The sequence below is a fragment of the Pongo abelii genome, chromosome 11, assembly GCF_028885655.2.
Source record: "Pongo abelii isolate AG06213 chromosome 11, NHGRI_mPonAbe1-v2.0_pri, whole genome shotgun sequence".
NCBI classification, from domain to species: Eukaryota; Metazoa; Chordata; class Mammalia; order Primates; family Hominidae; genus Pongo; species Pongo abelii.
In genome coordinates, this window is record NC_071996.2 from 74882213 (window position 1) to 74905290 (window position 23078).

Sequence of the window (23078 nt, forward strand, 5' to 3'; positions counted from 1 at the left end):
TAACAGGAAATATAAATTTCTATAAGGAGTTAGTGGAAGTTCTTTTCCAAAGAGGTGTGGTAAGGCTACAAGGTTTCAGGTAAAGAGTCTGGTTCTAATCCTGATTCTGCATTTTACAAATTCAGTGGAGATAGAGGAACTTTAGGGCTCCTCAAAAAGTTCAGGCCTCACTTTGTGGCTTTAAGTTTTGAATATTTCCAGGTTAGCCATGGCAGTAATTCTGGGAAAATTTCCAACTTCCTGAGCCCAGTTTCCTCACCTGTAAAGTGACACACCTGCCTCCCAGTGTTGTTATGTGGAATTAAGGAAATAATACCTGCTATTTATTTAATCAGGTCTAAGGTTCTTATTTCCACCCATACATTAGAAAGTTCTCTGATATTGGGATGGCATCCAGGGGTCTAGACCACCCCGGTTTTATGGGGCCTGAACTTTATATTATTCAGGGACCTTTATAAAAAAGAGAAAATAATACGTGCAAAATTAGGTAAGAACATGAATATTTGTTTAAATGGGAAAATCACAACAAACCACAAATTTTAAAAAGCTGATATAAATCACAAACAACATAAAATACCATAAAAATACCATAATATTTGTAAAAATTAACTGCCTGGCCCACTTCTGTTATGCTTCTTTGCCCTGCATTTTTGGAGGGGAGTGGGCTGTATGACAATGAATTGGTTATGTCTGTTTTCTATAGAGAGAATAGACAGTTCAGTCCTCCTTCTCAATGGTTGATGAAAATTTATTTTTTACTATCAACAGTAAAATGTGTGTTTTCCAGCTTCACAACTATTTTTGGTAATGTCATATAAATCTTGAGAGATTTTTTGTCAAATTTGGGGAAAACCTCTATGAAGTTTCTTTCCTATATGAACTATGAGATTTGGGAAAATTTTCCACAGACCAACTTCTGGCTCACACACTTCACACCTTGTTTATTTTCTGCTACCCAGGCCATATGCTGCTGGCGAGTGTGGTGGGATGTGTTTATATTGGATACAACCTGGAGCCCTGCACTGGAGCATCTTACTGCCAGGAGAGCTAGTGTGGTGGAGGGGAGAAGCGGTGAAGCCATTTCTATCCCAGCATGCCCAGCAGTAAGTTAACTGCACAGACCACATACAAACGTCCCACTGAACCCAGACTAAATGTATCCCCAGCTCAACTTCCCCTTTAATAGGATCCCCAAGTTGCCCATGGCCACTCCAGTGCCACCCACATAAGGGGAAGTGTGACAGAGGGGAAGTCAGAGTGGAAAGAGACAGTGGTCTAACCGATTGCGGTTAAAATATCTTTTGCAAATTTTACAAAAATACATGGCCACGTGAACACACTGCTGGCCCCTCTCCCAGAACATTGGAAGGGCCCATGCATAAAAGGGGCCCTGAGGCTGAAACTCTCTTAGCTTCCCAGTAAATACACCCTGGATGGCATCCTTCAATTAATCGGCAGTAGGTTTGCTTTCCTGCTGGGCGTGTTACAGTTGGTGGCAACTTAGATTTGGTATCATATATGTGAAGCACCCCATACGGTGCCTGGCACACACTGGAGGCTCACTAAGTGTTCCTTCCTCCCGTCCCTTGGTGAAAAATCAGCAAACAGAGCTCCATCCCTGGCAGGGGACTATGTCCTTCAAGTGTGTTATTGAAGAATCAGCCTTGTAGAAGTTGATATTCCATTAGTTTGCCTATAAAATTTTTAAATTGCAGTTTTTGAATTTATGGATCTTAGTTCAAGGTCAATAAAAAGTGATTGATGGGTAACCAGCGTGTGCCCAGGGACAGAAGATGTCCTCCTGTGGATTTGTTAGTGGTGGATGATAATGTATTCATTTCTAGCCAACCACTAAAAAGGCAAGCCCATCGCTAAGAAACAGAAGAAAAAAGAACAAAATGGACTACACTGTATTAAAGACACCTGAGTTCTGTAGAGGAGAGTTTTCCCAGAATCAGCCCAACACTGCCCTATCACCTACCTGAAGGGCATGTGCCAGACAGTCTGAGCTCATCAGATTCAGGACATGAGGAAAGTCGTCTCGGTTTTCCTTTCTACTCTCCCTTCTTCCCTTCACTCTTTCCTTTCCTCCGTCTTGTCCACATTTTCTAGATTGCTTACTGTCACTTTCTGAAACAAGAAAAAGATTCCACTTTTCATTGCTTGTTAATGCTAAATGACTCCCCATTCCCTCGAAGCTATTAATATGTATATAAAGAAGTAGGGCACGGAGTGCTGAAATGCCACTGTGTGTCACTTAATGATGTAGATATATTCTATGAAGTGCATTGTCAGGCGATTTCTTTGTGCAAACATCATAGAGTGTACTTGCCTAGCTCTAGATGTTACTGCCTACTACACACCTGGGCTATGTGGTATAGCCTATTGCTCCTAGGCTATAAAACTGTACAGCATGTCACTGTACTGAATATACTATAGGCAGTTGTAACACAATGATCAGTATTTGTGTATCTAAACATAGAAAAGATTATGGTATAAAAGATAAAAAATGATATACTTGTAAGGACACTTACCATGAGTGGAGCTTACAGGACTGGAAGTTGCTCTGGGTGAGTCAGTGAGTAAGTGGTGAGTGACTGTGAGGGCCTGGGACATTACTGTACATTACTGTAGACTTTATAAACACAGCACACTCGGGCTACACTAAATTCATTTTACTTTTTTTGAGACAGTCTCACTCTGTCATTCAGGCTGGAGTGCAGTGGCGTGATCTTCGCTCACTGAAACCTCTGCCTCCTGGGTTCAAGTGATTCTCCTGCTTCAGCCTCCCCAGTAGCTGGGCTTACAGTTGCCCACCACCATGCCTGACTAATTTTTGTATTTTTAGTAGAAATGAGGTTTCACCATGTTGGCCAGGCTGGTCTCAAACTCTTGACCTCAAGTGATCCGCCTGCCTTGGCCTCCCAAAGTGCTGGGATTAGAGGCGTGAGCCACTGTGCCTGGCCTAAATTTATTTTAAAACTCTTCTTTCTTCAATAATAAATTAACCTTAGCTTACTGTAACTTTTTCACTTTACAAACTTTTTAACGTTTTAAACTTCTTTTGGAATAACACTTAGCTTTAAACACAAAGGCATTGTACAGCTATGCAAAAATATTTTCTTTATATCCTTATTCTATACATTTTTTTCATTAAGTTTTATTATTATTGTTTTTACTTTTAAACTTTTTTTGTTAAAAACTGAGACAACTACACACACATTAGCCCGGGCTTAATCATCGGGGTCAGGATCATCAATATGTCATCAGGGGATAGGAATTTTTCAGCTCTATTCTAATATTATGGCATCACCATCATACATGCAGTCTGTTGTTGCCTGATGTCATTGCATGGCACATGACTGCAGGGGGTGTGGGAAGCCCATTTCTGAGTCAGTTAGAAGGCATATATGTTTTCTTCCTTTGCCGTCACTTTACGTTTGTAATTCTGAGGCTCTCTACACGGTTCACTTGGGACTGTATGTTAAGGCTGCTGTTAACTATAAAACAGGTTAAACTGTATTTCAGAGTAGACATAATTAATGAGGGTGTTATTTCAGGAACAATGATAGGGATTGTGAATAGTCAAGATTCATTCTAGAATGAGCAAGAAATTTGCTGGAAAACAGAGGTGTAATGAAAAAGGAAGCCTCTTTCTATTTCTGATGAGGAGCTTGGTATGTCTGTAATTTGATTTTGTAAAAATTGTTTTCCCTGAAGTAATTTGGATGCTGCATTAGTCTGATTATTATGATTTCCTGTTTAGAACCCAGATACCTTCTCGATATGTCCCCAATAGCGTATTTCTGGAAATGACTTCAACCAATTACATTAGCTCTCATTCTCTTGGTTTCTATGTGGTTCACCAGACAAGAATCAGGCTGCCTGAGTGTGCAATCCAGATAGCAAGAGGCAGTCGGTAGAGAGAGTTTGAAATTGCCCGGAGATACTGTGTGGTCTGCAGGCGGGTCCAAGTGAAGGAATGTGATGCAGCTGAGGCCTCGGGGGTTGGGCCGGGGGGGCATAGTTTTGATGTCTGAAATATCTTGAGCAACTGGCCTTTCAGGGATAATTTTGATGACCATGTTTCATCTGGTGCCGAGTCTACTTCTAGTGCTTGACTCATGAAGGTATCAGTGATGACAAGGATAATGAAATTTATCTTCAAACCTATTCCCCTTAAACGTAGTAGATGTAAGCACTGGGACAAATCTGAGAAGAGTCTTCAGCATCTCCTTAAGGTTACTACTATTATGGATAATAGTGCTGTATCATTTATAAAGCCGTAGCCATATTGTGCAGCAGGTATTATTATTCCTGTTTTACAGATGTGTAAACTGAGGCACAGAGCGGTTCAGGGATATACTAATGTTGCCTACCGAGTGAGCAGCGGAGGTGGGATTTGACCCCAGTTGCCTGAATCCAAATCATCCCATTCCCATCTTCTCCCCTAATGATGTCATGCCCTATGCTGCATCGGTAGAGGGGCTTTATGGGAGAGTGACAGGAGCCTTCAGCCCCTTCTGTGGTACCCCTTGCACTCTGTGAATCCACCAAGGGAGGAGAACACTCCAAGACTGCCCCAAAGGGGTATGTGCCCTCGCTGGCACAGATGCTGGCTGTCAGAGGACTGAGGAATTTCCCCAGGGGGAGATTTTCTCAACCACTACATTAACCTGTTCAAAGATCCTGTCCAGCTCTGCAAGATTAGCTGAGATCTGAGGCATTTAGCATGGAGAGAACACATTCTTCTAAAGAGTCATTTCAACCATTTTACCTACGCACATCTGAGTTTAAAAAAGGAGAGAGAAAGAGAGCAAACCTACTTCCAAGTGGCCTCTTTGGCAGTTGACCATTGGAAAGCTAATGATAACGACAAAAACTGAAAACAGGAGGCACTCTCTTATGGTGTCTTGTCCTCTAGATATGCATAAGAAATGCAAAGGCACTGTGGAACTCGATGAAACACTCAGCCTGCAAGAGTGCAATGGGGAACAAGATACTCAGAAAGTAGAGACTGTTTTATTTATGGGATGGGGTCTCACTTTGTTCCCCAGGCTGGAGTGCAGTGGTGCAATCATAGCTCACTGTAGCCTTGGACTCCTGGGCTCAAGTGATTCTCCTACACCAGCCTCCTGAGTAGCTAGGACTACAGTGCATGCCACCATGGCCACTAATTTTTTAATAAATATTTTGTAGAGGCAGGGTCCTGCTCTATTGTCTAGACTGGCTTCAAACTCCTGGCCTCAAGCGATCCTCCTGCCTCAGCTTGGTTGCTGAGGCAACAGGGGCACGACACTGGTCTTGGCCAACATTTTAAACTTTATTTGGCAAAACCAATTCTTTTGCTACTTCCCTACTGCACTCAGGATGGGGACACAGGAGCTGGGAGAAATTTCACCAAGGAAGAAGTGGTTATGTACGGCACAGACAATAGGCTGGCAGGTTTCATTTCCCCCCAGTCCTATAAAAGAAAGCATGTAACTTGAAACCAGTTTAATGAAGTAACTCCAGGATTCCAGTCGCTGGTTACTCTGGGCCAGAAAGCCTGGAACCACCAAGATTCCTAAGGATGTGGTGGACACGGGCTGGGCACCCACGAGGCTGCAGCAGCTGTCAGCCATTATCCCTAAAATAATGCTCTTCTAGGCCTGGGAGCACAGAGGCCTTTGAGAAGGTCAGTGAGTGCGGCTGCCAGTCACAGCTTCAGTGGCTTTGCGCAGCTGGGCTCCACTCTGGAATCTGGAATCCTCAGTGCAAACTGTCAGGGCTGCGTGTCTGTGCTGGGGCTGCTGAGAGGCAAAATGAGTCCTTTGGGATTTGAAATCTAGCAGTTTTGGATTAGGTGAGACTAAGAGTTCTCTGGATTTAGCTGAGTCCAAGGTGCTTATGTGTGGGCAAGAAGTTCTCCTTTCCAGTGAATGAAACCTGTGCAGTGCCCCTATCCTGCTCTTCCACAGGGGCACAAAAGGCTGCTGGCACAACATGCTGTTGGTGTGGGTGAGGTTGGGGAGTTTGGAGTCAGATCAGCCTGGTTTCAAATCCTGCTGTCCCTCCACTTCTTCTGCGATCTCTGCAAATTACTTAACTTGTTTTGCACTGTTGTTTCTTTCCTTCCTTCCTTTTGATCTCTGCAAATCACTTAACTTGTTTTGAACTACTGTTTCGTTTAGTTTCCTTCCTTCCTTCCTCGCCCTCTCTCTCTCACTCTCTCTCTCGCGCGCTCTGTCTCTCTCTCTCTCTCTCGCGTGCTCTGTCTCTCTCTCTCTCTCTCTCTCTCGTCTCACTCTTCACCCAGGCGGGAGCGTAGTGGCATGATCTTCGTTCACTGCAACCTCCTCCTCCCAGGTTCAAGCGATTCTCATGCCTCAGCTGCCCCTCCAACACAATGGCTAGTTAATTTTTGTATTTCAGTAGAGACAGGGTTTCACCGTGTTGGCCAGGCTGGTCTGGAAATCCCGACCTCAGGTGATCTGCCCGCCTCAGCCTCCCAAAGTGCTGGAATTACAGGTGTGAGCGACCACACCCGGCTGATCAGGTTTATATTCTATAAATGGGATGCCTTCTAATTATTTCTTGTAAACTGTGGAATGACTGAACTGATCTTAACATTTCAGTTAACCAACGCAACAAGTAATGCAGCTGTGTGATTTTGAGACAAGTTACTTAGCCCCTCTGTGCCTCGGTTTCCTTATCTGTTCATAAAACAAGTATATTAGACTAGAGATTATTTTCATTACTAAATTTTGTGATGTTATAGGGCTGTGCCTGAGTGAAATTTCACAGAGGAAAGGATGTGCCTCTCAATGGCTGCCATAGCTCATATTGTGGCTTTTATGTTTGAAAAGAGACTTTCATTTTGCAAGGTGGGTGTGGTGGTGGTGATGTCCTGCAGTTTGAAGGAACAGGGCTAACAATCAGAGGGCCTGGATTAGGTACTGGCTCCGCTATTTAGTGGCCAGAAAACCTTATAGGCAGCATCATTCCCTGGAAATAAAGCTCCCTTGGATACTTTCTGTTCTGTATGAGCATCTGTTCCTCTCCCATGAAATGGACATAACCGTCAGTACCTTATCTGTTGACTTCCCAAGGTGGAGTGAGAATCACATTAAATCGTTTACTCAGTCAGCTTGCGCTATGCAGAAGATTTTTGGCATTTTGGTGATATAAACCATAGGTGTGCATTTAGCTCAAAAGATTCTATGCTGTGATTCTAATGAACTCTCAAACTCTTTAGATCCCAATTTTACACTGGAGCAGTGATCGTGCTTCTTGGCTGATTTCTTGGCTCTCCCTCTCCTCCATGTCCTTCCTCTACCTTATAAAGGACGAACTGTTCATGGCTTAATAGCAACCACAGTCCACAATTTATATTCCAGAACTTTTCTCACTTGCTAATAAATAACTTCCATTGTTTCTATAACGAGGGAAGTAAGCAAATGACTTGAGGGGCACAGAGGTGAGTTCTGAGTTCAGTATAGGCCTGCCAGGAGTTGGCTTTCCATGAGCAAAACCCAAATATTCATTCAGATAGAGTATTAGCTCAGAAATCAGAACACCTACTGATCGTCAGTAGGCAACATGAATTAGGCATAAATAAATTAATAGGCTGATTTATTGGTCCCTGACAATGTGGTTTAGTTTTTAAATCAAAAGGAAATAATGACTATTTCAAACTAAATGTATGGACTTTTCTTGTTTTTTCCCTCTGATATAAAATTCCATAGGTCTTACTCATTCTTTTTTTTTTTTTAAATTTAGCATCCAACCTTTTTTTTATTTTTATTTTTTAGAAACTTTTTTTTATATATACTTTAAGTTATAGGGTACATGTGCACAGGTCTTATTCATTCTTGTTGGTGATCCAATTTGAAGTACCAATAGATTAAATGATTTTCCTAAACTGGTGAGTGTCTCTCACAAAATCCATCAGAGCTGGGGCCTGATCCCTGGGCTGTGTTCCTAATGACCATCCTACATGTCTCTATAAATAGACCATTATCAAATGCTTTTTACCGAGCTTGGATTGGATGACAATCATGACTCTCAATTTTCCTTCCTTCCCTCTCATCTGATTTTAAATTATCTCTGACAGTCAGGATGTGATAAGTCTACTGTGTTCAGAGTTCAGAGTTCTGAACACAATTTTCCAACATAAGGAAGGCTAGAAATACATATTTCAGACAAAACGTGGAAATCCTACCAACTGCTGGTGAATTCCCTTTGAGTTTCTCTCTTCCCTTTCAGGAAATGTTCCTTGGGTCTCCTGTCCTTGTTAGCACCAGCTTCTCCGGTCTGGTTCCAAATCATCACCTTGGCAACATCACTTCCCACGGTCCACAAAGCTTTGGACGGCCAGTCTCTATTTTGCCTTTATCGCCTATATGTTGGCCAGTAGGGTACAGAAGTCCATGACCTTGCTCATCTCAGCTTTGTTTTGTCCAGACTCTTTTGTGCAAAGAGAAAAACCAGGATTTTAAATCATGCACTGGGCTGTGCTGACACAGTGCTCAGCAAAATAAATCACAACCCCTTTATTTTAGAGCAGCTGGAAATGGACACTTTTAATGGACAGGGGAGTCTGGCCAAAACAGGACTCTGATGAGACAGGATAATCATTTTAGAATGCTGATTTTGCAGGGAGAATGTCACTTCTCTGTTTTTATACATCCTGAGTTTTCTTCCCTTGTAGGCAGCTGCTGAACTGAAGGTGTTTCTGCAGCAAGCGTCCCACTCTCATCTGCATGCTGACTGCACAGACAGGGCAAAGTCTGCATCTTTCCAATCTGTGTGCACACAGGCCAATTTGTCATTAGCTCTGCAAAAGTCATGAGAGAGGGATTAATTTAATAAATTAAAATATAATCCCCAAACACAAGTTTATAACTAATACTTTCATCTGCATTGAGCAAGGCTTTATCACTTAGTTATAAAGGGGAAAAGGACCAATACTTATACTGAGGGCCCACTAAGTCTCACAACATTGTGAGACAGATACTATTTTGTCCCATCCCCTAGCTCCTCTGGGCATTGTGCCAAATGGTGGTGGTGATGATGGGTGTTGATACTGGCAAGCAGCAGGAAAGGGGTTTCAGAGACTGCCTGCCACTGAGTCATCCTGGGAGTCATCTCTGGATAAATGGGTATGACCAACAGCACTGTGATGGTCAAGGGTACCAGCATGACACCTGTATAACTCCATCAAATTATGTTGGACTCAATTTTGTGCCTATATTGAGGGATACTGTTGATTCAATCACTCATTTCTTGTAGTAACACCATGATTTTTTGTTGTTGTTGTTGTTGTTTTGGAGGCAGAGTCTTGTTCTGTCGCCAGACTGGAGTGCAGTGGTGCGATCTCGGCTCAGTGCAACCTCCGCCTCCTGAGTTCAAGGGATTCCCCTGCCTCAGCCTCCCGAGTAGCTGGGACTACAGGTGGGCGCCAACACGCCTGGCTAATTTTTTGTATTTTAGTAGAGATGGGGTTTCACCATGTTGGCCAGGATGGTCTCAATCTCCTGACCTGGTGATCCACCCACCTCGGCCTCCTAAAGTGCTTAGATTACAGGCATGAGCCACCGCACCTGGCCAACACCATGATTTTTAAAATAAGACCAGGTTTCAATGTCTCTGAGGGTATCAGATTCATCGAAAGGGACTTGGACACGAGTATGGATGCACCCATGAAACCTGACTTTCCATTTTGTCTGGCTGATAACAGCTTAGGGGTGGGAGAAAAAAATCATCCTCTGCAGAAAAGATCTACACCCAAGAGGCAGTAAGGTATAGCAGTTACAAGCACAGATTTGGGGTATAGAATTTTGATTCAGATTGAGATTTATCATCCAAATTCTCTTATTTACTTCATGTGTGACATTAGGTGAGTTATTTAACCTCTTGATGCCTCACTTTCTTCAGCTATGAAACGGAGATGATATATATAGTGCTTATCTTCCATAGGAGTTACAAATATTAAATGAATTAATATATATAAAGCTTTTAAAGCAGTGCCTGGGCAGCCAGTCTCTATTTTTCCTTTACTGGCTATATGTTAGCCAATAGGGTACAGAAGTCCATGACCCTACTCATTCCAGCTTTGTTTTGTCCAAACTCTTGTGCAAAGAGGATAACCAGGAGTTTAAATTATGTGCTGGGTTGTGCTGGCATAGTACCCAGCAAAATAAATCACAACTCCTTTATTTTAGAGCAGCTGGAAATGGACACCTTTAATGGACAGCAGAGTCCATTTAGCAACGTCAATATGTATTTGCTATTATTGTTGTTAAAACAAAGTACCACAGACTAGGTGGCTTCAATAATATAAATTTGTTTTTGCACAGTTTTGAAGACCAGGCATCCAAGATCAACGTGTCAATAGGGTTGGTTCCTTTAAAGTCCACAAGAGAAGGATGTGTTCCAGGCCTTTCTCCTTGGCTTGAAGATGACCATCTTTCCCTGTCTTTTCATATCATCTTTCTTCTGCATGCATCGGTGTCCACATTTCCTCTTCTTATAAGGACACCAGTCATATTGGATTTGGGCTCACTCTTGAAGACCCTATCTTCAAAAAGGTCACATTTTGAGGTACTAAGGTTTAAGACCCCAATGTATAAATCTTTGGAGGACATAATTCAGCCCATAATAGTGCCTAAGGAAGGCTTTTGGTGAAACTCACTTTCAGAGTAAATTTTGTTCTTACAGAGTTGCCTGTTTTTTCCTTTTTTGAGTAATCATTGTAGATTTTCTGCCTTTCTCATATTATCTCTTACTTTTAAACTATTTTAAAAAATCTAAATAAATATCTTGGTCAAAGTTCTATAGATGCTGAGCTGGGTGCGGTTTTGGCATCTGTAGTCCCAGTTACTTGGGAGGCTGAGGTGGGAGGATCTCTTGAGCCCAGGAGTCCAAGAATAGCCTGGGCAACATAGTGAGAGCTTATCTCTTAAAAAGAAAACAAACATTCTATAGATGCTGAATAGAATGGATTCAATGATATCTTCCCCAAAGGAAAAAGTCCATGAAATGGATTTTTTTTTTTTTTTTTTTTTACCACCATTCAAATGGTAACCTAATACCTAAATTTAGGGGCAGGGTCATTTTAATACATTTAAACTTTTTTTGTTGGATCCAGCTTTATTATGTTATTATTGACAACAACCATAAGTAATCACTTTTTCAATGGATTTCTTAACTAATTCAGTTAAGAAATGCTATGTCACTCCAGTCACTAAATGTTGGTGGCCTGCATGATTCATTACCTGTGTTTGTGAGCAGGGACTGGTCAGGTCTGGCGAGTACTAGGGAATTCACCTGGGGTTTGACTGGTCTGCAGATTAGCCACTCAGGCTGTGTGTGTTAGGTAAGAATTTTTGAGTGGCAAATATCAGAAATCAACTCCAGTTAGCTTAAGCAGAAAAAGGACTATATTGGGAGGATACTGGGAAATCTCACTGAATCCCAGGAATCACTGAAGTCCCAGGCCCCCAGGAGGCTGAGGACCAGGGTAGGAGTTTTGGGCATTTGTCGGGTCTCTTCCATTTGTCCCTCCAGCTCCACTCTCTTTCTTTCTCTCCTGCTCGGTGCTTCTATGGACTGTATTGATGGGCGTTATGAACTGTAGCAATAGGCTCCTATGCCCTTTGAGTTCTGGTTGTGTTTGGGCAGTGATGTATTTTGTCAGGAGATCAGAGGAAGAAAGGGGAGTGAGGCCAACAGTTCATCTCCTACCTTGGCTCGCACCTTGGGTCATGCCTTGGGCTAGTCAAGTCCCTTGGCCAGTAGTCACAGGTTGTCTGCAGATGGCCTTCTGGGCATGACTTTCTCCTTCCAAGCTCTAGTAACCACTCCTGTGTTTTATCCCTTTGGCCCTAGATGTGGTAACAGCTCTGCTTTTCCTACCCCCGGGGTACTGTACTATCCCTTGTGGTTTCTCTACACCCTGACTAGTTCTATGCTGGGCTATGTTGGAGCTTGAAGCAAAAGGAAGTATCAGTGATTTGGTTTGGATCAGTGTCCCTACCCAAATCTCATGTTCAACTGTAATCCCAAGTGTTGGAGGTGGGGCCTGGTGGGAGGTGATTGGGTCATAGGGGCGGAGTTCTCGTGATTGGGTTAGCACCGTCCCCTCAGTGCTGTTCTCGTGACAGTGAGTGGGTGAGTTATGAGATCTGGTTGTTTAAAAGTGTATGGCACCTCCCCTCTCTCTTCCTCCTGCACTCGTCCTGTGAAGTGCGTCGCTCTCCCTTCACCTTCCGCCATGACTGAAAGTTTCTTGAGGCCTCCCCAGAAGTTGAACAGAGGCCAGCCTCATGCTTCCTGTACAGCCCACAGAACTGTGAGCCAATTAAACCTCTTTTCTTTATAAATTATCCAGTCTCAAGTATTTCTTTATAGCAATGTGAGAATAGACGAGTACAATCAGTAATACTAATCCTTTGTTTAAAATGTTAATATTTTGTTCATCATAGATTTTTTTACAGTAATTTTGACTTCAAAAAATTATTACATTGAAATATTATTTATCTTGATTACTAAAATTTTTGGTGTCCCCTTAAAATTTTTTAGCTTGAGGCAATTGCATCACTCACTTTACTGTAGTCCCAGACTGGCATTGCACACTTGTAAATCATCCCTTTATAAAACCCTCCTCTCCTGTGAGCTATGATCACACCACTGCACTCCAGGCTTGGCAACAAAGTGAGACCTCATCTCTAAAAAAACTAAACAAAAACGCTCCTCTCTGAGCAAGCAATTTTTTACTGATAGGACTCTGATTGATATAAATGTCTTCTCTCAAAAGCATAGATTGTAAATCACTGGCCCTTAGGCAATATTTTATCAAGAGACATAATTTATTTGGCCTGTACAGTTTTGAAATTTAGTTGATCACTTTTAAAAGTCAGAGACCTTCATATAAGAATCTAGATTTCTGGTTTCTCTTGAAAAAAGAAAAAATCAGACAACATGGCAACACAGATTCCTTTCCTGCATGGCAACAATTTGGCAGGAGCTGAGTAGCAGCTTCTTTGGCCTAAGCATGTCTCTCCAAATGGACATAGTCCCCACCACTCCCTATTACCTCCCCATAACACTGAGACTTACTGTTAGTCAACATTTTTTTTAAAAATCACAGTGTTGCTGTATTATTATTATTATTATTATTATTATTATTATTATTATTATTATGCCTGGCCTGCTTGCCTAGCTGATTCCTATAGGCTGCTGAGTTTGAGACACTTGCTCTAGTTCTTTGCTGTTATTAGGACTCCACTCCCAACCTCTGCAACTTCCAGCTCAAGTTCTACCTTCCCAGGATGATGAATCAGATTGGCTCAACTTGAGGCAGATATCCATTTCAGCACCAAGCAACAAATCCAGGGGCCAGGATCTTGTGTGAGCACCTGCTAGGGGCCCACCCTTGATAGTGGAGAGTGGGGATTTCCAGAAGAGAGGAATTGTATCTGTAGGACATAGGAGAGGGACCTACCACACTGCAGTGCTGGCTCTTGAACCAAAGTGTAATAGTGTATGCATTTTATATTTTATTTAATCTTGAATTGTTTGGAGTAAATACCAGATAATGTCCCATTCAGCAGATTCTGCAGATTAAATGCTTCCAAGTGCAAAAATGGTAAACATGTATGCAATTTAAAATGTATTCTTTCTGTAAGCAACATCTGTAAGAAGGGAGTAGGGATGTATTCACAAGCCACAGTCTGGTCCTCGAAAAGTCCATGTAAGACAGATCTATTTTGGTCTAGTTTGAGGCTGATGGTCTAACATGGCTCTTACACATCTGCCACACCCAAGCAAAAGATGGTCAATGTGTGGACCCATGAATCTATCTCTTGCCTGGCTCATTGCAGACATTGCTAATATGCTGCCGAACTCCTTACTACTAAGCTTCAGGATCTTTCTCAACAGTTTTCCAGGCCACCAGTACTGAGCAGGTGGCACATGAAATGAAAACCATTTGCCACCCCTGCCTGAGAGGCTTCCGGGGTGACTTATCATGGAGCTTCCTTGAGCTACTGGAGCCAGCATTTTATTGCATGTGTGAAAATTGGGATGGAGACTGCTCTGCTGAGCAGATTAGAAGCAGCTCCCCCTCAAGTCCTCAAGATAACTCCCCCATCTGTGATCTTGTTACAAACCCAAGGAGCCTGCTCTAAACCCTTTCCCCTGAGAGGCCTCAATCGGACACAGGATGACTTCTTGTTTAGTTCTAAGGCAGGGAAGCAGTTCTCTTGGGCCACAGTTGGGAAGGCATGCGAACAACCACAGGCCTCTGCAGTCAGACGGCCCCTAAGGGGACTTTTCAGAGGGTCCAGAAAGCATTTATTCCTGAGTCTCGAGTAGGGGCCAGCCAAGGAAACACCATCGGCAAAGGCCGTTTTCTTCATTCCCAGTTCCCCAGGCCTCCATCCACGGCAGCGCAGTGGCTGACTGACCTGGCTGGCTTCCAGACATCAATATTGCAAAACTGGTTATAAAGCCAACCCTGATCTCTTTATGCCTTCCCTCCTCTCAACTCCCTGCTTCCTGATAGTTTAGTAAATAATCAAATTTAGATGGATTTTGTTTGACTGAGGAAACTCAGAATTAAACGTTTGCTCCCCCTTAGGGCTTTCGTGTGGGAAGAGGTCCTATTATTTAGGGGTCGCCTCTTGACTTCATCAATTCCCTCTCATGTCAGCTGCTCCATACCCTCTGCTTTGAGAAAGAGCCTGGAACAGACATGAGGAGACCTGAGCTGCCTCTACCAGGCTGGGTGCCCTGTGCAAGCCCCTGGCCTCTCCAGCACTCAGGCATCTCGTCTTTAAAATGGAGGGGTGAAGATTGCTGGGGACTAAGTTCCCTTTCAGCTCTCAAAGTTATCTTCTAAGCTCTGATCCTCTCCATCACTTAAAAGTAAGGATAAACAATACTGAGACTTCCTTTGTGCTTGGAAGGGCACTAGGAGTTTTACATACATTCTTTCACTTAGTTCTTACAGAAGAAAAATGAACCAGTTACTTCACGTTATACCCATGTATCAGGTAGTATTTGGTGCAGCTGCTTACACAGAATGCCCTGAACAATAGTGGCTTAGATAAGATAGAAGGGTTTTTTTTTTCTCCCCCACTGGAGGCTTTTTATTTAAAAAGAAAAAAAAATAGTTTTTCTCCTATGTGGAAAACAAAACATCTGGAGGTGGGCCCGGCCACTTGTTTCGATGGCTCCACAGTGTCATCAAGACATCTACCTTTCTCCTTCACCATCCTTGGCATGTAACTTCAAGGTTACTTCTTGGTCCAAGATAGCAACAGTAGCTGCAGTCATCACATCTCTGTTTCAGGTAGCAGAAAGCAGGAAGGGATGGTAAAAGGACCATCTTCTTTTATTCCTAGAAATCCAAATACTTCTGCTTACATTTCATTGGTCAGAACTCATATGTTACGTATTCATATCCAGCTGCAAAGAGAGGCGGGGAAATGCAGTCTTATTGTTTCCCAGTCACAGTGTAACACAGGTAAATATTTGAGTTCTGTCATAAGACAAAAAATGAGAGTATATATTAGAGTAGATACCATCAGTTTCTTCACATTACCTTTGACCAATGAGGAAGCAGGGTACGCAGAGATTAAAAAACTAGCCCTTTACTTTTATTTTTTTAAATTTCAACAGCTTTTGGGGAACAGGTGGTTTTGGGTAACATGGGTAAGTTCTTTAGTGGTGATTTCTGAGATTTTGGTGCACCCATCACTCAAGCAGTGTACACTGTACCCAGTATGTAGTCTTTTATCACTCACTCCCTTCCCCCCACCCTGAGTCCCCAAAGTCCATTATATCATTCTTTAGCCTTTGCATCCTCATAGCTTAGCTCCCACTTAGAAATGAGAACATATGTTTGGTTTTCCGTTCCTGAGTTACTTCACTTAGAATAATGGTCTCCAGCTCCATCCAGGTTGCTGCAAATGCCATTATTTGGTTCTGTTTTATGGCTGATTAGTATTCCATGGTATATGTATACCACATTTTCTTTATCCACTCGCTGACAACCAGCCTTTTAGAGATATGCTTGGTGGCTGAGGCAGGTGTGGCCCCGGGCAGCCTGCATCCAGAGCCTGTGCTCTTACGTGTTGTGCCATTTGTCCTCCCTGGCGTTCCCTTGCTGCTGCTTTTCCCTTCTTATCAGAAGCTTCATGCAGTCTCCTTGGCTCTAAATTTAGTTCTCCCTCTCTATCAAGAAAGCCTTATTGAGGCTTCATGTTCAACCACCTCCAAAAGGCAGGAAAATTAGGCAGGACTATGAGCCCACAGTGTGACTGCCCTTCAGCCAGGGTCCTCCTGTCACCTGTGGAAGGTACAGTACACCTGTGGAGTCTCCTCTGGCCCCCAGGCTCAGTCCTCATTCCAGATACCCTTGGTCCCTCCCAGTTCCTCATCCCTTAGTTCCCTCCATGATGTTTCCAAAAATTGCAGAGTGCTCTCAATTCTGGTCCTGGCCACATCCTGGAATAAATTGTTGCCTCTCTTCTTGAGGTGTTCTTATTTGAGAAGATGAAGGGATAATTTTTCTGACTAAAATTTTAGGTGGCAGGGTTTCCCCTGCTTTTTGTAAGTTGAGGATGCTTCTCAAATTAAGCGCTTAAAATCACATTACAAAGGACTCCTAGTCAGGTTGGTTTGTCACTAACGCTACTGCCAGGAGCTGTCTCTTCCTGTCTATTCAGTGTGGTCTAAGAGCTAGACACGCAGAATGTATTAGGGGACTGGCAGCATCTGCATTACCTGGGAGTTACTAGGAATGTAGGATCTCAGCACCCCACACCGGGCTCCCTCCCTCCCACCTCCTCCTGGACCTACTGAACCAGAATCTGCAGTTTAACAGGGTCCCCAGGTGATTTTTATATACATCACAGGCTTGCAAAATACCCAGAAAATCTAGGCAGTTGGATTTCTAATGAGTCATTATGAACTAAAAAAATTCACCTAAGAGTATGCTTATTAAATTCATTGTTTGTTTTAGAAGAAACTGAATTGAGAAAAAGAGAGCAAGTAAAAATTAGGTACTGAAATTTAAAAATTGCTGTTTATGGTACAGTCTTGGTCCTCATGATCTATCCAGTATATTACGCAAATGTCAACAGTTCATTGACTGATTGATATATTAGGATGCAGAACCAGAAGAGAGTAGATAGAAATTCTCATGCTTACATTTCACCTTAAGATTCCCTTGTAAAATTACCCAAATCAGTGCACTTAAGTCTCCAAATGGCTTTTGCAAACCAGAAAAGCTTGGCATTTGGGGTTCACGTAATTGGCCAGTTTTGCTAGGAGACTGCCAAAAGCACCGTTGTCTAAACAACTATTTTAGTTTAAGGATACAATCTAGATTTAAAAGCCAACATGTGACTCACTTTAAGATTGTTAAAAGCTCAGAGGAGAGAGCTGTTGTACTCTCGATCTTGTTATTTTTGTATCCTATCATGGATTTCAGACACCTGAAAGAACAACAGAGCTATTTATTTCTATGAGCCGAGGCTTAAATTGTGGAGAGCCTCAAAGAATTTCATCTGACACTTTAAAAATACTTCCCCCACCCCAGATCCTTCATGAACTGAGAGGCTCATGCAGAGGTTTTATACTTAGGCAGGCAGCAGGATGTAGGGGTTAAAAGCATGGGCTGTAGAATCTGACCATCTGGGTTTAAACCCAACTTTTATCAACTCTGCAAGGTGGGGAAAATAACCTACCATCTCTAGGGCTGTCATGATAATTGAGTGAATAAAGACTCACCCAGGTGCTGGCTGCCCTGTTGTAAGCATTTGCTATTACTAAATCTTCCTACAATACCTAAACGTCTGGCTCCCTCTTTTTATTTTGCACATGAGGACATGGAGAAATAGAGGTTCAAGGTCTGTCTGCTGCCTGGCCTGGCAGGGATCCTTCCTTGCCAGCACCCCCTGTTCTCCCAGGGCAGCTCTGTGCTGAGTCAGCACCCACCCAGCAGCTGTGTGGGAATTCTTTCCCTCCCACTCCATTTCACACAAATGTCCTTGGGTCCCCAGGTAGGGCCAATGACAAGAACAGAATCTGAGGTTGATTCAGGTCCCGTTTGAACATTGACATCCCTCCTCCCCCTCTGCTTACCTGGAGCTATTTTCACCTTTTCACCCTGGGTGGGTGGCGTATGGTCTGGGATGTTGCTGGAAACCCAGCTGGTCTGTGACATCTGAGAGACAAGGACGGCTACCTCAGCTGTCATTAACAGCAGAATACTTCTAATTGACTACATTCAAACCTACTCCTTCCCCAGGGTTTTGATAATTCCTCCCACCAATTATAGCACTTTACTCAGATTAACTAATTAATCCTCACCATATACCCCAGAGACAAAATTAAAGATAATTCTTTCATAACTGTAAAGCACCTTTTATCTAAGGATTACTAACACTGATGCATTTGTCTCCCATGACAACATCGCAAGTTTCAGAGATGACAAGGAAAATCTTCATTACCATTTCAAGAACTGGGAACAAAGAAAAATCCTGTTCCAGGACACAGAGGAGGAGATGCGGGTAGCTGAACAGAAACTTTTGAAGATTACCATGGGAATACACCTGTCAACTTCCAGGTGGGGCTATGTTCGCATCGGGTCAGTTTTCTTTATGTTGTTTACAATTTCCAGGGATCATGTCCACAATAAGGAACAAAAGCTGGCTCACAGGCTACTGAAACATATGTTTGACTTCCTAAAGAACCTTCTGTTTTCTACTTGCCCACTCGTCTCCATCACGCTTTTGCCCTGTTGTCTCTATTTGCCAAAGTTCTGTTTGTGATCTAGAGAAATGAAGCTGATAGCCAAATGCTACGGGAAGGAGAGAACCTGAAAAAGACATTATAAACTGAGAATCCTTAAAGAGGAGAGTGGGAGAGGCAGGGTGGAGAATGGGAGAGAGGAACGGAAAAATGTCAGTCTGTCAAAATTCTGGAATCCTCATTTGAGGTAAACGAAGGGGAAAGAGGGGTCTGCACTCAGTGGCCCAATATTAGGTTTGCTATGATTTCTTTGTAATTCCCTTGGCAGCAGATTAATTTTACTTGACTTGGCAACATAGACAACTGCTACTGAGCTGCAGCCGAGGCTGGGAACTATATAACTGTGCATTATACCATGGGTGCTTCATAAACGGGGATCTCAAAAACACTCAGGGAGGCACAAATGGTCATTTTGGATACACTTCTCTCATTTTGGCCAAGCAGTTGCATTTGTTCTAAGATTATTAGTGCAAACAAGATGGCTGGGTGTTGGTAGTGATTTGCTGGTTTCTCTTCATGACTGACAGCTGTGACTGGAGCTCAGCACCCTGGACCTTCAGGATCTGGTGCTGGTGGGTTTGCTGCAGCCGACAAGCAGCTTGATAGGCGCTTTCTCCAGGCCTCTTGGGAATAGGAGTGTCAGAAGGAAAAGCTCTTGATCAACTTCAAATTCAAGAAAGAGAGGTGAACAAATAAGTAAAAATAAACTTTACACTTTCTAGGGATTTAAAATGGGATTGTAGGTACATGATCTCATTTGAGCCTCATGACAAGCAGATGAGGCTGCACAGTGAATGAACACCTCTTATTTTGCCAGCCCAGTATCCCTTTCTTTTGGATACTGACTTTTCCCCCATTGTGTTCTGGTGGGGCTGCCAGTCACAGGACAGTCCTACCTCTCAGATCCCTTCCATCCCCCACCCCCAACGTTGGGCATATGGCTCTGGCTAGGCCACTGAATTCTTTTTGCTGGGGATTTGAATCTTATGGAGAGATGCCCTGGGAGAGAAAGGTGTTGGAGTTGTGTATAGAGACTGCCCAGAGCCTGGTTGTTCAGCTCTTCCTTCCATTCTGTGAGTTATTTTAGTTTCCTTCCAGTAAAATTGCCTGAGTTCATGTGGGCTCCTGTCTACCAAAGAAACCCAAATTATAAACACCCCTTAGTTTCCAATTGCCAGGTGTTGAGCCCAGGTCCTCTTATCCCAAGTCAGTGACTCTTCATGATACTAGGTAAATGCAAAGTCGCATGGGAAATTTAAGGAAGGAAAGAGAGAACTGAGAAGTTGAGCAATGCTAGCAGTGAAGCTTTTTTTTTTTTTTTTTTTTTTTTTTTTAAAAGAAGCCAAGCATCTTTCCCAATGGCGTCATGTCAGGATTCATCCCTGGGAATGCAATTCATTTTTAATGGCAGTTGTGTGAGTTGGCATGTACCCAAGTTCGCCCACAGCCGACATGGTCAGGCCAAGCCTCTTTTTAGTTTTATTCTTGTTACGCTTTCGTAGGATGTGTGTTTGCTGGTAGGCTGATTCTTAAGTATATTTACCTACAAGTGTGTCTTTGTGTTTTCTTGACTCTATTGATTTGGCAAACAATCAAAAGTAGCTGGTGCAGTTCAGATGGAGAGGGAGGGAGATTGGTGGGTGTGGTTAGCAAAAATTTAGCAGCAGGTAAAATTTTGGCAGGAGAAATCTTTTCAGGTAGCATATATGCTAAAACATATGACTTTGCTTTTTACTGGTTCAAATCAAATAAAATTCCAGATTCTGTGCTTATGAATATACATGAATTCTATGTTAAAGGCACAAGGCTCTCTCTCCCTCTTGAGGCTGTTCTGGTACTTTCTGCAGTGGCATGAAATGAAGTGTGGAAGATCTCTTTTGTGAGAGGGATCTCTTCTAGGTAAAACTAAGAGGTACCAAACTGCTGAACTATTAGCCTATTTAGATCATTTCCAGCCGAGGACTTACATCCTAAAGGAAGTCAGAGGTAATCTTAAGGCTTTTGGAGTTTCTCATACATGATAGTTGAATGGCTGAGTGAATGAATAAATGGGATAAAGAGTGAGAGGAAGCCTAGAAGCCTAGAATGCTGGAACTAAAAGGGAACTTGGTGGTCACCCAATACAACCCTGCACTAGTTATTCATAGCTGCATAACAGATCAGTCCAAATTTCAGTAGCTCAAAACAACAATAATCATTTACTATTTCTCTCATGGTTTCTCTGGGTCAGGAGTTCAGAGCAACTTGGCTGGATCTGTGTTGGGGTCTTTTATATGGTTGCAGTCATATGTCAGCTGGGCTGTGGTCATCTGAAGGCTTGACTAGGGCTGGGAGCTCTGATTCCCAGGTGGTTCACTCATATAGCTGGCCAGTTGGCACGGGCTGTTGGTGGGAAGTTTCAGCTCCTCTCCATGTGGGCCTCTTCATAGGGCCTCTTCATAGAGCTGCGAGTGTCCTTCGGTGTGGCAGACAGCTTTCCCTTGGGCAAGTGAGCAAGAGAACAAGCCAGAAGCTGCAATGTCTTTTATGACCCAGTGTTGGATGTCACACACCATCACTTAAGCAGCCTTCTATTGTTCAGGCAGCCCTGGTATGATGCGGGAGGGAACTACACAGGGTGCAAACACCAAGCCAGGATCACCAGGACTATCTTGGAGGCTGACTACCACAACCCCTTCTCTTTCTTCCAGTTTTATTGAGGTACAATTAACAAACAAAATTGTGTCTATTTAAGGTGTACGATGTGATGACTTGATAAGTGTGTATATTTTGAAATGATTACTACAGTCAAGTTAGTTAGCACATCTATCAGTCACATAGTTATTATTTTTGCGTGTGTGGTGAGAACATTTAAGAGCAACTCTCTTAGCAAATTTCAAGTGTACAATACAATATTATTAATTGTAGCCACAATGCTGTACATGAGATCCCCAGAACATATTCATCTTATAACTGATAGTTTGTACCTTTTGACCAACATGTCCCCATTCCCCCACCTTCTGTGAGTTCTCTATGAGTTTGACTCTTTTAGATTATAAATATAAATGAGATCATGCAGTATTTGTCTTTCTCTGACTTATTTCACTTAGCATAATGCCTTCCATCTCTTCCATGTTGTTATAAATGATAGGATTTCCTTCTTTTTTATGGCAGAATAATGTTTTCATGACATAAGTATATCATGGAACACAATATTTTAAGACAGATAAAAAGGATAAAGAAATAAAATAGATACATATATACTCACCACACTGTTCAAGAAATAAAAGAGTATCAATTCAGTTGACCCACCCCACCCCACCCCATATACCTGCCCTGATTGCATCTCCCTCTTCCTCCGTCCCTTTATCCTTAGGAAACCATGTTCTGAATTTTGTGTTTAGGCTGCTATGCATTCTTTTATACTTCCACTACAAGTTTATGTATCTCTAAATATATGTGGTGTTGTTTGGCATATTTTGAAACTTTCTGTATGGTATCATCCTGTATGATTCTTTTGCAACCTACTGTTTTTATTCAGAACTATATCTGTGATATCCATCTATGCTAATCTATATAGCTCTAATGTATTTTTTATTTACATTTTTATGTTTCAAAGACAAGGTCTCACTCTGTAGCCCAGGCTGGAGTGCAGCAGTGCAATCATAGCTCACTGAAGCCTCAAACTCCTGAGCTCAAGCAATCCTCCTTCCTCAGCCTCCCAAGTAGCTGGGACTACAAGTTAATTCATTTATTTTAATGACTATACAAGTGGTCCCCAACTTACAGTGGTTTGACTTTGGATGTTTTAATTTAGGATGGTATGAAGGCAATATACATTCATTATGCTCCTCGACTTACGATGACGTTACATCTAGTTAAACCCATCATAAATTGAGAATATCGTAAGTTGAAAATGCACTCTTATATTTTCAACCCAGTAATGGGTTGATCAAGATGTAATCCCATCATAAGTTGAGGAGCATCTGTATTGTATTTCATTGTATGAACAAATAATTTGTTTATCCATTCTCCAGCTGATGGACATTCAGGCTGCATATAATTGTTGTTGCAGTTACACACAATAATTACTACAAGTGTCCTTGTAAGCTCTCCTTGTACCCTGGTACAAGAGTTTTTCTAGGGTATAGGTCTAAATGTGGAATGGATGGATCATATGATATGCACAGCTTCAGTTTTACTGAGTCGTGTCAGTTTGTTTTCCAAAATGGTCGCACTCATTTATACAACTACCAGTAGTGATGGAATTGCATTGCTCTTGATTCTAGTAATGT

The 23078-nt window shown here is 42.5% G+C and overlaps 2 long non-coding RNA genes across 5 annotated transcripts in view; both read left to right on the forward strand.

Moving 5' to 3' along the window:
• LOC134759550 (uncharacterized) overlaps window positions 1-19706 on the forward strand; it is a 47189-nt gene extending 27483 nt beyond the window's left edge. The window contains exons 2-4 of the long non-coding RNA XR_010135883.1: window positions 960-1103; window positions 18473-18619; window positions 19332-19706. This is a non-coding gene — a long non-coding RNA (uncharacterized LOC134759550). The remainder of the gene's footprint in view (window positions 1-959; window positions 1104-18472; window positions 18620-19331) is intronic.
• Window positions 19707-20982: 1276 nt separating this feature from the next.
• LOC134759549 (uncharacterized) overlaps window positions 20983-23078 on the forward strand; it is a 44786-nt gene continuing 42690 nt past the window's right edge. For all 4 annotated transcript variants that reach the window (XR_010135881.1, XR_010135882.1, XR_010135879.1 and 1 more), the window contains exon 1: window positions 20983-21504. This is a non-coding gene — a long non-coding RNA (uncharacterized LOC134759549). The remainder of the gene's footprint in view (window positions 21505-23078) is intronic.